The sequence below is a fragment of the Bolinopsis microptera genome, chromosome 3 (assembly GCF_026151205.1).
Source record: "Bolinopsis microptera isolate Bmic1 chromosome 3, MBARI_Bmic_1.0, whole genome shotgun sequence".
Classification (NCBI taxonomy): domain Eukaryota; kingdom Metazoa; phylum Ctenophora; class Tentaculata; order Lobata; family Bolinopsidae; genus Bolinopsis; species Bolinopsis microptera.
This window is the reverse complement of record NC_087074.1, coordinates 13834189-13851318: the sequence shown is the minus strand read 5'-3', so window position 1 is coordinate 13851318 and position 17130 is coordinate 13834189. Positions and strand designations below refer to the sequence as shown.

The following is a 17130-nucleotide window of genomic DNA, read 5'->3' as shown; positions in this document are numbered from 1 at the left end:
GCCAATACGGTTTCTCTTCCAAGAAATGGGAATGGCTACAACCGATATGTAACTCCTGTAATCGAATGCTACATCATTCTTGTCGACCAATAATGCGATGGAGATGTTTGTTGCTGATAGCCATATGAATGTGCACATCATATGTCCGATTTTTGATGTTAGATAACTTGATTTAAATGGGAATTTTAAAATGATGAGCTTGCTAGTGGTCATCAAACAGATGAGAAGAAGGCTGACTGTAACCGGATATATCATGATGAATGGTCCAATAGCGCATAAAGCATCACCAAGAACCCAACCACCTGCCATTAGAGATACAAGTCTGGGAAGGACAGACGTGAAAGAAACCATCAAATCACAGACCGCAATGTGCTGGATGCAGACGACGATAAAGCTATGAAGTTTGAAGGCACGAAGTTTTATGGATGCTACCAGAATCAGCGTGTCCCCGATCAGAGAAGATAGAAAAACGAAGAGAAAGTATCCGATCCACGTGTACTTTATGAAATTGTTCTGAATTCCGAATACAGTCTCGTTGGAATAGTTTAATACCATCACTGTCTTAAAAGCTTACGAGTTAACAATTACAAGTTACAAAAGAGCAAAAGAAGTTGTATATACGATACGATGAAGGAAGCATATTACATTCCTTTGCGGGGTATTACAAATACAGTCAATACTTGTGCTACAGGGCTACTCAAGGATCGGATCAGCACAATTGTCAGATATTGCGGACTGCCCCACTTTTTTTCCTACATAATCGTGCATTTTCTGTGAATTAATGCATTTCTTTCCTCAATCATGGTGTGCACTGTGGAATATCACAGTGCTAAGTACTTAAATGACGTAGCCAAAAATCGCACTACTACTAAAAAAACTGCCGTTGAATATATAATTTAATCTTGATAATTATGATATTCGTAAAAGCGAGGCAATATTTATATCAGATGTAGTATTTATATTAGATGTAATATTTATAATATTTACAGTATAGATAATATAGAAAGTATAGATATATATATATATATATATATAGTATATAATAAATATATAGTATATATCTATAGTACATATTATACTAGTATTTATATAAGACAGATAATCTGAGCGCAAAACCTTGGAACATCCGAACATAAGTTGGGGAAAACTGCACAGAATTGAACAGAAAAAAACCGCTTCCTAAGCTCTGAAAGTCTTAAATCGGGAAGACATACTATAACTTAAAAATTTGGAAGCATGTAGCACACGCAGCCCACAGGGGTCGATATTAGGGGAGCAAAAACTACACTAACAAATTTTGGGCAGACGTTTGTCACACAAATCTCACAGTATTTGTGCAATTTAATCAAGGATTGTCGTGCCCAGTGTGTCCGTAAAACCTTAGTGCTAATACCACTAATTTGATATCGATCCAAATTACTAAATATTTTAGCACGATTGTAACGATTGTTTTACAGAACTCTAAATGCTTAACCCTTGCAGTTTGCACCCGTATTTACTTTAAACCCTTAAGTTGGATCATGATAATTTCCCGATATAATGAGATTGGGGACGGGTAATATTTTTTTTAAATTAAAAAAAAAGCAAACAAGACAGTATTTAAGATCAAACCACAGCTGCAGTACCTACAAGGAGTGACAGAACATTATAAACGGATACCTACAATCTAAATCAAATATTATAACAGACTACTTATTGAGATGTTCTGGACAAGATTTAAATTACTGGACTAGTTCTAATACAACACAATGCTTTATGAAGCGACTTTCGATTAGTTAAACTCATAGAGACTGAACAGGTTGACTCTAACCATTCTTTATAGAAGATATGATTGAGAAAAACAATATGTTATTTTGATATTGCTCATTTGACATACAAAATACTGCAGACTATTACTATCTTACTGTGAATAATAATTACGTCCTACTTTCCAGACGGTATTGGAGAGAATTAGAATACTGGTATGGTAATCAAAATGATGAGATGTCATATCATAGAAGCCCTCCTAATTTTCATGAAACAAACGAATAAGCCGCTCTGGATGATGTGCTCCACCCTACTGACAAGTAACAATATGAGAACTTGCACCGACAATGATTAATGAATTGCTATTTATACTTTTATATTAGCCAAGTGTGGTTTTCGTGTAAATGATCTTAACTAACTTTACACGATCTTAACTTTAGGACCACTCAAAGTCACAACTACAAGCAGACATTCGACAATAAAAAATAAACTTCATGCTTTCCTCGTCCAAACCAGCTAGAATTTTAGAATTTTTTCGTGATCTCTAAAGGTTTCGATTCACAACCATTGCAAATTGAAAATTACCATTCACACGCATAGGCAGCGCGAAAAAAAGACTATAGGACTGGAGTCTAGGGCAGCAACAATAATTTTTTTAATTTTCGCTAAAAGTAGATCTAATTTTATATCCAACTAAGATGTCCGTGGTCACAGAGAGTGTTATTTTAAAGTCTTTTTTTATCGCTTCAAGAAATATGCATCCCGAATTTAGATACAGCCGATGAAATGTAACACTGATTAAACACAATACAACGTAATGACACAAACCGTCAACCGAATATAATAATGTTATAACAATAATTCTTACACGTGCGTCGTACACGTACAACACCGTCACGTACAACACCGTCACTATCCGACTTTTAATTTCAACCTTACCACCTACCTTGACTCCCTCCGACATGATATGGCGGAGGATTAGATTTTTATGGTGTTGATCTTATGTATTCAATGTATAAGTATAATGCTTACTGTAGTTAGCGGATAACTCTTGTTAACTTTAATTTTTTAACAATTCTGGTTAATTCAAATTGTAATTTGTAACTCTTGAAGCTCTTGTAACTATATTGAACCACAATCCGAGGTATTCTTGCAGTCACAAAAGAGCCACTTCAATTTCCTCAAACAGTACCTGTTTAATGAGACTGCCAAAGAACGGTATGATAATTAATGTTTCTCCTGGCTTAAATGAGAAAAAGAGCACTGCATCGTGCCTAAAAAGTTGCCATAAAATTATTTTAGACTTGATAATATTTGTTACATTACCAATATTGAATATTGATGATGTGCGATGGTTTTTTGTTTCGATTTAAAGCTTAAGAAATTTTGAGAGATTTTTGAAGAGAAGCTTTTCTGCCGTCTCCTTGACCGAAATTTCGCGGTTTTGACCGAATTTTGACCAGTGACCAATCAGTGAGTAGTACCAAGTCGCCATCAAGGTACTGGAAACAGTATATCCGGAGAAAACTTTGATGCAATGAAAATTTTGAATATGTCCTACCGGTAGGACATATCCGAATTTCAGTTTTCCGCGACCCAAATTTTACTGTTTTGACTGACTTTTTCTTGAATGACCATCTTACAGGGTCACTGAGGATGACACGAGACACGATTGAGGTACTCAAAGTTCTATTCCCAAAGAAAGCTTTGATAATCGGAAAATTATCAGAATATAAAAAGAGATTTTGGAAGATTCTTGAAGAGGAGCTTTTCTGCCGTCCCCTTGACCGAAATTTCGCGGTTTTGACAGCAATTTTAACCAGTGACCAATCAGTGAGGTCGGTGAGATTGACACAAGTTGCCATCAAGGTACTGGAGGCAGTATATCCAGAGAAAACTTTGATGCAATGAAAATTTTGAATATGTCCTACTGGTAGGACTAAGGACATATTCGAATTTCAGCTTTCCGAGACCCAAATTTCACTGTTTTGACCGAATTTTTCTTGAATGACCATCTTAAAGGGTCACTGAGGATGGCACAAGACACGATTGAGGTACTCAAAGTTCTATTCCCAAAGAAAGCTTTGATAAACGGAAAATCATCCTATTCCAGGGATGAGAAATTGTGCGATAGATAGCAATATTACATGGTTCGAATACCTTAACAGAGAGAGAGATAGAGAGAGAGAGAGAGAGAGAGAGAGAGAGAGAGAGAGAGAGAGAGAGAGAGAGAGAGAGAGAGAGAGAGAGAGAGAGAGAGAGAGAGAGAGAGAGAGAGAGAGAGAGAGAGAGAGAGAGAGAGAGAGAGAGAGAGAGAGAGAGAGAGAGAGAGAGAGAGAGAGAGAGAGAGAGAGAGAGAGAGAGAGAGAGAGAGAGAGAGAGAGAGAGAGAGAGAGAGAGAGAGAGAGAGAGAGAGAGAGAGAGAGAGAGAGAGAGAGAGAGAGAGAGAGAGAGAGAGAGAGAGAGAGAGAGAGAGAGAGAGAGAGAAACATGATAGATCCTCCATATCGCTCGTTCATTTTTTAATTCAAGTAAATTCATATTTCGTCTGTTTCCTACAAATTTGAAATAAAATTACAAAAACGAACAATTGACATCAAATAAAATCAAATTAATCAAATTATAATGTAGCAATCCAAAAAATATCGTTCGAAAAAATCAGATCGTCGTTACTTTACTACCACGAATTTTTTCATTCGCGAAAATCTATGTTGTTCACCGTGGTGTTCGTCATCTTTTCTTCGTGAAGTTGAACCTGCAGATGGTCAATTCATATTTCATCTTCATTATTTATTTTTATTTCGCTGTGATAAATATGACAATTGAAGCTGGGCTGACAATATAATATAAGTACAATTTTGATACAAATGTCATGGTTCCAAATGTCATGGTTCCAAAGGGTTAATTTTACTCGTGATTATTAGTATATTTCCTTACCGTTGGTACTGATAGATCCAAGATATTTGAAAGATGATAAATATGTTGTATATGTCTGAAACCTGGCTTGAACATAGTTTCTGAAACTAAGAACCGTGAACAGATAGATGTAAAAGTTGCTGAGGGTGTTTAAAAACAGGAAAGACACTGCCAGCCTGAAATAAGAATTATCTGGATCTTGAACCCCATCAGCTTGTGATTCTAAGAAACGATACACTGCGTACGGGATTGCGGATATGCTATAGACAGCAGCAGTAATGAAGGTTGTCAGGATACCTTGCCATCTTACAGCCCCCCTGCTTCGCTTTGAATGTCTTCTTGCTCTAAGTAGATATATTATCAGAGGCACAGTAGATCCTATCACTAATAGGTTGGGGATTATCGAGTTAAGCAGAGCGATAAGGGGTCTTAGCCATTTCCACGTCTCGGAGGAGAAACCGTATTGGCAACTGTAACTCCTGTAATCGAATGTTACATCATTTTTGTCAACTATGAATAATGCGACGGAGATGTTTGTTGCTGATAGCCATATGAAAGAGCACATCACGTGTCCGATTTTTGATGTTAGATAACTTGATTTAGATGGGAATTTTAAAATTATTAGCTTGCTAGTGGTCATCAAACAGATGAGAAGAAGGCTGACTGTAACCGGATATATCATGATGAATGGTCCAATAGCGCATAAAGCATCACCAAGAACCCAACCACCTGCCATTAGAGAAACAAGTCTGGGAAGGACAGATGTGAAAGAAACCATTAAATCACAGACTGCAATGTGCTGGATGCAGACGACGATAAAGCTATGAAGTTTGAAGGCACGAAGTTTTATGGATGCTACCAGAATCAGCGTGTCCCCGATCAGAGAAGATAGAAAAACGAAGAGAAAGTATCCGATCCACGTGTACTTTATGACATTGTTCTGAATTCCGAATACAGTCTCGTTGGAATAGTTCATCATGTTAAGACCATCAACTTGAAAATTATAAATATGAGCATTAGAGCCTGCTTAAACGAAAATTTGGAGTCTAGTGAAAAAAGTCACTTTCTCTTTTGTAGTACTAATTAACAAAATAACCGTCGATTAATAAAATAATCGATATCAATTATCATTTGTACGGCACGAATAAACAATAGCACCACAACTGTAAATAAAATAACCAGCAAATGTGGTTGTGGATCTTATTCAAAACATTGTATCAGAAAAAGCTTCTTTAAAAAAAAAATTTAAAATATGCAACCTACTAAAACCAATGGAGCCCTCCTCGGGGTCATTCCTCTCGCATTTGCGAAAGTCGTCCCAAAGGTGTAAAAGGAGGTCAGGATTTGTACCCGCCAAGCTCTTACATCGCTAATTGTTGACCATCGGCCTTCACTGAAGGTAAGTTTTTTAGAGTGGAGGCCAACCGTCAGCTTGGGATGCAGGGCCAAGCGGCAAACAACGTCAAGGCCCCTTTCTACTTAGGCCATGTTGGTTTTGGCAGATACTGTGGTAATAAAATATAAAGTGAATGAGTGAAATGAAGGGAGTGAAAAGGGTGTAAGAGAGGAGGCTGGAGGAGCTTGTAAGAAATTTAGGAAAGGAAGGAAGCAGGGCATGTACTACAAAAAGACAGCTACTAGTAGTACTGCAAGATTGTAACAATAACCGATAAAAATTAAATAACATAGACAGCAATAAAAATGGAGTGGACATATTACCCTAATCGGCCAAGATCGACACAATAGAACTTTTGTGACCTATTTTATCTCCTTGAAGTGATAGCTTAAGCCGTTTGATATACCCCTGCCAGATCGGCAAGTCTCCTGCCTGAAATTTTTTGCTAATGTACCATTTGGCAACGATATTAAAATAATTTATAATTTGTGAAGTGTGATTACAGACTATAAAATTAATTTTAGTGGGATCTTCGTAATTTCTATCGATTTTCCTTTTAATAAAGTCTTCAAGTATTGTGATGAAGCTATTTGTGTGAATACAATGGAGGTAAATATGAGGAATAGTTTCTAAATATGTTTTACACAGGCTACACATGGGAGTATCTGTAACAATTTTCGGCACTATCCGTCGCGGAGTAGAGTCCGCGGCGGAGCCGCCGGGCTCCGAGCGGACTCCGGCGGAGCCGCCGGACTCCGAGCGGACTCCGGCGGTGCTCCGCCAAAATGTATTTACACTGGACTCGAGTACATTTTGGCGGACTCCGAGCGGAGCCGAGCGGACTCCGAGCGGACTTTAAAGTCCGCCGCGGACTCCGAGCGGTGGCTCGGCGGAGTGTCCGCCGCGGACTAAGCCACTAGGCGGACTCCGGTCCGCCGCGGACTCCGGCGGAGTGCTTGGCGGACTCCGCCGGACCTCTCCGCCAGACTTGAATCCGGCGGAGTCCGGCGGAGCTTGGACTCCGCTCGGAGTCCGCCGGACTCCAACAGAGTCCACTGACTTCCGACTTCCGACTTCCGACCCTCGGCTAAATTTGTCACGTGACATACAACATAGCCAATAGCATTTTGCGATATTGTGGTCAGATGAAAAGGTCGCTAGTGATAAACCTTAACCATTACCCTCACAATGTCAATAGTGTACAACTCTAGTCCTAACTTTGACCCTATAATGTATAAACGTTGACCCAAACCCTCCACCAAACCGCCAGCAGCGAAATATCAATGTCATTGACTGGTCACGTGACCAAAACAATTTTTGTCATATTATCTCATATAGGGAAGCGTTTTTAGTTTTACCCTACACGTTGCATGTGGCGTCATTCGGCCGGATCCCAGCAAGCAAAAATACGTCGACCATCACAGGACGACGCCAGCACTCTCTACGCTCTTCGAGCTCCGATCGTCCTGTGACGAAGTAAGGACGAAGCCTGAGGTCCTCAGGTAACATCGACCACCGATTGAAAATTCAGAGATTTTTTGACATAAAGGTCAAATGTAAAACTAAAATCTTGATGTTGATTGATTGACGACGTCAATTTTTGAGCACAGCGCGAGCGCATGCGGAAAAGGACCGCGTAGCTAGTCAAGATGTTGATAAATATTTGGCTTGTGGCGCGATGTGTTGCTTTAAGTCTAACTATAGCCCTCTCGCTTGCAGTTACTGGGCCGCGCTCAGCCTGTCATTCCGCCTAATCTCTATTAACAACATTAAAGCCTGGGGTCCTCAGGTAAGCTTGCAGTAGCGCGCGACCGCCGGAGGCGGAAAAGACCTGGTTAGCTAAGTAAACGCGATGTGCCTTGTAGGATGAAATCCTACTAGCTGACGCCACTCGCAGAGCTGTGCTGCTCGCTGTACGTCAGCGATCGAAATTTATACGCGTATCACCCGTTAAAATGTGCCACCCGACGTGCCACACAATTTTTCTCCAAAAAGGTATAACAAATTTGATATTGTGAAAATTCTCACAGTCTCTAGAAAACAGTGGTACAAAATGTTTTTAAATCCAAGCAACTTTATTTTTATCGTGCACCCCCTATAAGAAGAAACCTAGCCAGAGTGGAAGTCGGCGCCCTCATTAAATTTTTGGAGAAAATCGCTCGCGCTCGCCAAAATTTGTTGGACCAGGACGATGTCCTAGCCTGGCAGCTCATTGCGCGTCGCAACGAGCTTCGTTGTTCGTCGACGTGCGACGAGCAACGAGAAAAATTGCGTGGCGCGTCGGGTGGCACATCTTAACGGGTGATACGCGTATAAATTTCGATCGCTGACGTACAGCGAACATCACAGCTGCGAGTGGCGTCAGCTAGTAGGATTTCATCCTACAATGCAAGGCACGTCGCGTTCATCTTATAGCTAACCAGGTGCTTTCGCGCCGCTGCGGGCGCGCTTGTTCCACAAGTCATTTCCGGCGGTCGCACGCTACTGCAAGCGAGAGGGCTATACTTAGAGCAACACATCGCGCCACAAGCCAAATATTTATCAACATCTTGACTAGCTACGCGGTCCTTTTCCGCATGCGCTCGCGCTGTGCTCAAAAATTGACGTCGTCAATCAATCAACATCAAGATTTTAGTTTTACATTTGACCTTTATGTCAAAAAATCTTTGAATTTTCAATCGGTGGTCGATGTTACCTGAGGACCTCAGGCTTCGTCCTTACTTCGTCACAGGACGATCGGAGCTCGAAGAGCGTAGAGAGTGCTGGCGTCGTCCTGTGATGGTCGACGTATTTTTGCTTGCTGGGATCCGGCCGAATGACGCCACATGCAACGTGTAGGGTAAAACTAAAAACGCTTCCCTATATGAGATAATATGACAAAAATTGTTTTGGTCACGTGACCAGTCAATGACATTGATATTTCGCTGCGGACGGTTTGGTGGAGGGTTAGGGTCAACGTTTATACATTATAGGGTCAAAGTTAGGACTAGAGTTGTACACTATTGACATTGTGAGGGTAATGGTTAAGGTTTATCACTAGCGACCTTTTCATCTGACCACAATATTGCAAAATGCTAATATGTTGTATGTCACGTGACAAATTTAGCCGAGGGTCGGAAGTCGGAGGTCGGAAGTCAGTGGACTCTGTTGGAGTCCGGCGGACTCCGAGCGGAGTCCGCCGAGCTGGCGGACTCCGCCAAGCTCCGCCGGACTCCGCCGGATTCAAGTCTGGCGGAGAGGTCCGGCGGAGTCCGCCAAGCACTCCGCCAGAGTCCGTGGCGGACCGGAGTCCGCCTAGTGGCTTAGTCCGCGGCGGACACTCCGCCGAGCCGCCGCGGAGCCGCTCGGAGTCCGCGGCGGACTTTAAAGTCCGCTCGGAGTCCGCTCGGCTCCGCTCGGAGTCCGCCAAAATGTACTCGAGTCCAGTGTAAATACATTTTGGCGGAGCACCGCCGGAGTCCGCTCGGAGTCCGGCGGCTCCGCCGGAGTCCGCTCGGTGTCCGCTCGGAGTCCGGCGGCTCCGCCGGAGTCCGCTCGGTGTCCGCTCGGAGTCCGGCGGCTCCGCCGCGGACTCTACTCCGCGACGGATAGTGCCCAATTTTCATCTTATGTCTCATGTATCTACAAGTTGTGATCCTCATTAAAAGTTTGTACTGAAATTGAATCAACTTAAAGTTTTTAGATACTAAGAAAAACAGGTTGCTTAGAACGACTGCCCAGTCGATGGAATGACTGTTCAAGTCGATAACCCACTGACGTAAAGGAGACAGCTCGTTTGGGCAAATAGAATCGTACATTTTATCCCGAATTTTGCTTCCCTTCACCTGCCCATTTGCAGAATGTAAAAATTGAAGTTTTATATTCGGGTCAACAAATTCGATATTCCTTGAGTTAATCGTGGGACAGTTATATATCCGTATCCCCATGATAATGTTACAGTAATCAATTTTGGAAATCGTATTCGGAGACAGCTCCCACTTGTTCATGAACATATCGTAGTTAAGGAGTGTACTTTGATCTATAGAAAGGAAATCTGAGATGTAAAATATTCCCTTATCAATAAGATGGTTGTTCCAAAGTTTGGTCCCGATGTCAGTTATTGCTGGGTTGGACCACACACAGTGATCAATAGAACCCAAGGCTGCATTAGCCGAACTAATCTTCCACTCAGTGTAGCAATTAAGTACGTCCTGTGTAAAATAACAGTTGATGTTAGCGAGACCGTTTTCTACAGAGATGGTGATGTGCTCGGGAAATTTCAGTTGCATAATCATAATATCTTTCCAAGTGTGGTGAAAGGAATCATTTAGTAGCTTTGAAATAAGACTAGTTTTAAGACCTATAATAAAATCGGACAAATAAAATAGTCCCAGGCCTCCATGTTCCTTGTTTCGGGTTATGATTTCACGTTTTATTTTATACCGTTTGCAACCCCAAAGAAAATGGAATATAATCGTGTCAAAAGTTCTGATAAAGGAAGCATCTGGTCTGGGGAGAGGAGGAACCAGGTATGTTAATTGGGAAAAGAGGAGAGTTTTGATAACCGTACATTTACCCATTACCGTCAGATCCCTCTTGTTCCACCTGTTAATCCAAGACCGAACCTTAATCAATTTATCATTATAATTACTGTTGACTATATCCATAAGTGAGCCATCATTCCTATAAACTATACCCAAAGCCGTAAAGTTGTTTGTAATAAAATCATCGTCGTAGTTCATTTGAAGGGACGCTAGAAGAGTTGTATTAAGGCGAGCACGACCTAAAGGAATGCATCTAGTTTTGTCGATGTTAGCTTTACACCCCGAGCACTTAGCAAACGTTCTGAGTTCTACCATAACTGCCTCTACACTCTCTATTGAAGCTTTCAGAAACAGATCAGTGTCGTCTGCAAAGAGACTCTGTAGAATTTCCACACCCGATATGTTAATACCCCTGATATTAGGGTTGATCTGAAGTTTATTCGAGAATGTTTGAGCCACAAGTAGAAATAGAATAGGAGAGAGTGGGCTACCCTGATGAAGACCTCTGAGGAGATAAATAGGTGCGCTTAAAAACCCATTAATATTTGCATAGCTAAAGCACGCTTGAAAAGCCACTTTAATCAACTTAATAATATAATCACTGAAACCTAATTTTTCAAGCGTACTGAAGACAAAGTTATGTTCTACTGAGTCAAAACACTTTTCAAAATCAATCTGTAAAAGGAGACCCTCTTGTTCCGAGTCGTTGTTAAATGATTCCAGAACCATTGACATGAGAATAAGATTATCTGCTGTACTCCTGCCTGCTTGAAAGCCTGACTGGGTGTTGCTGATTATGCTAGGGATAGCCTTCATAATCCTATTCTTAGCTATATGTGTGAAGATTTTATAGTCAATGTTTAGCAGAGTAATAGGTCTCCAATTTTTTATGTAGTTAAGTTCCGCTGGGCTTTTAGGCTTGGGAATAAGAGTAAGAATACCTATTCTCTGCGAAGGCGACAGGCATCCACTGTCAATAGATTCTAAATAGCAGTCGTAAATGATCTGCCTGATATCCAACCAAAAGGTTTTATAAAATTTAGCAGATAACCCGTCCCAACCTGGGGATTTATTGTTTGTTAACTTGTTCACAATAGCATCCATTTCGTGTAACGAAATAGGTCCCTCCAGAGTTTCAGTAATTTCCTGTGGTAATAATTAAAATTTAAAAAAAAAAGAAAAAAAAAAAGAAAAAAAAGCTTCTTTTCCTAGGTGGCCCAAGAAAGGATAGCATGAAGATGCTCTGCCTGCCTCTGTGGTATCATGGCATCCCTGATGGATGCCGGAGTTAACTATGATTAGTTAGTGGGTTGGGCTATGATTGTATTGACCATGTGTACCATCAGATATTTGAATGGACTCGATTTTCACACATGGTTGATACAATCATAGCCCAACCCACAATCTAAGCGAACCGATCTCACGGTGCATACACCCTTGGGAGTCGAGCTTGTTCATTGAGTGGATTGAAAGCATCTTGTGTTAATACGTTCATAGTACATTCACATTACAGTACTTCACAATGATAATCCGCCTACGAGTTAACTAATGATGAAGTACAAGTGTCAAGTGAGATAAAGGGGGTGAGTAGATGCTCTATTGCCTGGGGACAAGTACTGCCGGATGGCTGATGGCCAGAGAGAATGAACTGAACCAACATGAGTGTAGGCTCTAGGTCACTCCTGTCTGATAAGCGTTTGGTGTGATTATAGAAGTCGACAATAGTGGTTCTATGTTTGTTGTCAAACATTTCACTGACGGAGAGGTAATAATCCTAAAAGTACTGCCCTCTGAGCTTTGCGATAGTTGGGCACTGTCCGAGGAAGTTCAACTGCAAGACAGTCTCCTCTTCATCACTGCACATAGGACTTAAAGAAAAAGTTAGAAGTGGTGACAAGTTCCGAATTATAGTATCATAGTTCCGTTAATAACTTGTGATCTCGTTAAAATTAACGGAACTAATATTAGATTAGATCGAAAGTCGAAACTTTCAATATCAATACTATTGACAATAACGAATAGAAAAGATTAATCTACAAAAGAATTTGTTCTTGGAGCATAAATAGTTGATACGAAAGTTGTTAAATCGGCTAGATAATAAGATAAAAGTGCTGCTCGCCGCACGGATATCATTCAATCGTGTAACTAAAAGATGGCGCAGTGGTGTCCCTCGTAGGTCGTATGTCATTTGGCATAGGCCATGATTAATAGATGGGCGGGTTTCACAGGTCACGTGACAATCATGCCTTATAAGCCTTTAAATTTATCGGAGGGAGGTATCCAGAATACGCCAGATCATTTGTTATAGAAGCTTTTAAATATGTTAATTGTTAATAGTCTTCTTGTAGAATGTAGACTGCAGTAGAGCATGATTGTCATCAGATTCAAGCAACTCGCCCGCCTATAATTAATCGTGTGTCCTATTATACTCCTGCTACGGTAATAAAGGGAATAGCACTGTTGGTCTCGAACTAAACGGTACATACTCGAGTATTACGTATCACGGTATGTTCTCGACTCTGTGCCGTTTAAGTCTAAGTTAGGTACAAACCATGTGTTGTTCGATGGCTCTGTATGCAAGTAAGAAATATAATAAATGTATATTGACGTTTAATTTTAGTCGGAAAGGGAATTATATTTAAGATGGTTAAAATTCTTAAATTCATAATTATAGCAGAAGCTCTAGAAAATTTTTTCCTGTCCCTGCATTTTTAAAATGGCTATACGGCATGGTAGAAAAATTAGCAGCTGCTTGCGATAATATCAGATTACCTGGTTATCAGTTCTAGATAGGCTAAAGCAGAGGCCGATGACTGTTCAATAAACTCAATCAATACGCTTTAGAAGAGACAGCAAAGTAAAAATGACGATATTGTTGAGGGACGCAGTGTAATTGTATGAGTCATATGACTTTAGACGAGCATGAGAATTGGGAACTCTTTCCTAAAATAAATGAGGCACATTATAGACTGAAGGGATTGAGAAGCCGGTATTAATACGACCTGTCAAGGCTGACAAGTTCTGTGCAAGTGCAGCTTCTTGTGGCGAGACTGCTCAGGCTGAGAAAACACAAAGACCAAACCCCCCTCCCCCACCCCCCCCCCCCCCCCCCCCCCCCCCCCACTTTCTATGGCCTTCTCGTATCCGGCAGATCTTACTCTATGGAATACCGTATCCGGCAGATCTTACTCTATGGAATACCGTATCCGGCAGATCTTACTCTATGGAATACCGAATAGCGATTAGCGGTCAGTACACAGTTAAGTGGAAACAAATAAACGAAATGAAGTAGCTGATTTAACTCTTTTCTGACGACTATGTAAATGACAGGTTGGTCCTCTAATTAGTTTGATACTGGTGAAGAACGGTACTTTAACTAATTATTGACATAATGACAATCTGCAGACCAGTGGAAAACACTTGTCAAGAGGAATTAAGTGACATTATCAGAAGTAAGAGTTAGAATCTGTTGCACGTTACACTTACAGTTACACAAGCTGTCTTAAAATAACGCCGTCCTATAATTACCCAGACTGAGGAGAGGAGCCGCTGAAGTTGTACAATTTTCAATTTGATTTGCCAAATTTACCCAATAACATGTTTATTATTTTGAGCTGATCTGTACAGTGTACTGCTGATGAAGTGCTGCAACCGCCCCAAGATAATACTAGATAGAATTAGGAAATATTTTTTATCGTTAAAAATGAAACCGACATTCCGCATTATCATGATAACCAAATAACATCACCATGAATAATATCAGACTTCAGAAGGACCGTGAATTTGCTGATGAAGAATGCAAGTAATTCGATTTTATATTCTGATAGACGGATAAGATAACAGCGCTGTGTTTTAGAACAACAGGCTTTGTTATTTAGAACACTGGTTTATAGTTTGTATCGCCAAAGAAACCTGATACAATCCAAACTTGCTGACGGGTGGCCCAGGTGGCGTGACTTTCAGGGCAAGAAATTCATTAGGTAGCTGGCCGGAAAACAGGTGACCGTAGCAACTAGCAAACATGTGCCCTTTTCCTTGTCCCCTGTTTATTTACTGAAAGAGCGAATTTGACTGTGTGATGTTGCTGAAAACTATTTTGGGTACAGGCGCGGCACATTTATCATAACTGATAACTAATCCTGTGTTGATTTCTATCACTTAGCAGCTATTTCAGCCCAGAAAGTAAACACATAAACTGTGATACCATTGGATAAGCCCACCACACACTTTCTAGTCATTGGTCTTACTACGTGCTAATAACATCTAGCTCTAACTCTATTTACCGAGAGAGTAGATCTGCAGCACAAAGATAATGACCCGTGGAAGAGGCTGCATATTAGCGGTGCGATGATCTAATACTTTCTATCAGCTGACTTACACGTGATGGAACCACGTGCTTTCAGCCGCCGAATAAACCATGGCAACAACACGCCACGTGACTTCTTCACTACGAAGCTCATTAAATCTCACGAGGGGTCTGTGAGTGAGGCGCTGCTGGCTTTATATTGTGTGCATCTCGTTGTCTGTCCTCAGTACTCCTTGTACACACTTATAGCCGCCTTTCCAACGTCATGGAGAGAACGGTTCTGCTTACTTCGACTTTTGTAGATGTGTTCAGCACCCTCGCCCCTCTCCCTCATCTAGAGGTACGAACAACTGACAAAGACAAGATTTACTTTTAATTACTGTTTCACTTTCAATTTCATTGTTTGGATTGAGATAGGTTTAAATCTTACCAGCTCCGTCAACAATGTTTTGTGACTTGTGAGAGCTGGTAAAGTAGTCAATCAATATGCAAATATGCAACCATTGATTGAGAGTTTGTTTCTCCATCTTTTAACTAATGTAACACTGATAACTTTATTTCAGCTTGTAGGTAGCTAGTGTTCCAACTATTACTTAACCCTCACTTCATTTCAGCTTGTAGGTGTGGGAGAGGGGTAAACCGTCCGACAAGAACCACGTCCTCCATTTATCTGGAGATGAACCCCGCATCAATCTACTCTTCTGGAGGAAGGTGATAGCACGACATACGACGCGGTCTGCACGTGGACCAGTAACACTTAACGGTTGATAATTGTTTCAAATATTGACCGTTTCAAGACTGTCGACGAGTTCAACTCGGCGCGTGTCTTGGTAGGTTACAAACCTATAAGTGGGACGCATGCGCAGATCGCACACACAAGGTCTGGACCTGTTTCTCGGTAAGCAGGCACGCAATCTACCATTGTCAGGTAGCTAGTGTTCCGAGGGCAGTTCTAGACCCATGGGATCCCGGGTACAGTGCCTCCTCGTGGCGGGTCCTGGTAACGCAGAACTACTGAGCAGCAGATATCTGATATCGGATCTTCCTTGTGATTTCATATTATGGGAATGTGATGAACTTGTGATTTGATTACAGACTGATTTGTGCACGTGATAGTAAAACTGAAGAGAGTTTAAAGCTACCGTGTTACACTATTGCTTTGAGTTTATTTTTCTGAGAAGTTCTGTGGCTGAATCTTGTATCTTCAATCTTTATTTTAGAACACTTTAAAAAATAGCTTGTTTATCATTTATTCTTATTGTGTATGTAATGCATGGGTAATAATGAAATGAGATATAAGTCAGTTAATAAACAAATTGCTAGTTACAAACATTTTCTAATTCTCGAACATAGACAACAGACAATAAAATTAATAAGGCGCAGGTTATATCTCCGCCAAATAAAAAGCACATCCAATTATATACGTCAGTAGCGTTTTTGAGCTTGTTATTCTCTTTCAAAAGTATTCCAAATCGAACTGATTTGTATAAGTGCATATATTAACTCTGAATACATTGCAAAATAATTTATCTCGATTCATGAAGTTTGAAAGAAGTTAAAGTTACAGCAATGCGCGCAATTTTTAATTTGGGGAGTGTGCTTTCGGTGGAGATATAAACTGCGCCTAAAATTAAATGTTAAATGTTAAAGCATAAAGTAAAATTAAAGTAAAATTAGTAAGGCAAAAAATCACATAAACATAAAAAGCCATTGTTTTGACTACTGAGTTGCATTGTGCATGCGGCATGGGGTTTGTTTTTTATTTGGAATGTATATTTTCAATTTTGAATTATATGGCAGTTTAGTTGGCACGCGCACAATATCATATGTTCATATCATGAACACACAATTCAACACAGTGCAAAAACAAACAACAACATCGTAACCGTCACTAAGATGCAGTTAGGTCTAACGTAACCAGTTAGACCTAACCAGTTATATTAGGCCTAACGCAGAGTTATGCCTAAATTAGACCTAAATTAGGCGCTAGGCCTAAATTTCGCATAGCCATGTGTATACGCGTACTGCGTGACACGGTCGCGCGCTACTGCAAGCGAGAGGGCTCTACTCTGGTTAGAGCACGGCCTTACTGCATCTTCATGACAGTTACTGTTATAGGCATTAGGCTTAACGCCTAATTTAGGCCTAACTCTGCGTTAGGTCTAATTGGTTTACTGGACCGCGCTCCGCCTGTCATTCCGTCTAATCACTATTCTATGTTTATGAACATGATAGCCTGAGGT

The 17130-nt window shown here is 40.7% G+C and overlaps 1 long non-coding RNA gene across 1 annotated transcript; it reads left to right on the top strand.

Moving 5' to 3' along the window:
* The first annotated feature begins 15096 nt into the window (after positions 1–15096).
* On the top strand, positions 15097–16039 carry LOC134812924 (uncharacterized). Its single transcript, XR_010159974.1, has 2 exons — positions 15097–15227; positions 15502–16039. It is a non-coding gene; the product is annotated as an uncharacterized LOC134812924 (long non-coding RNA).
* The last annotated feature ends 1091 nt before the right edge of the window (positions 16040–17130 follow it).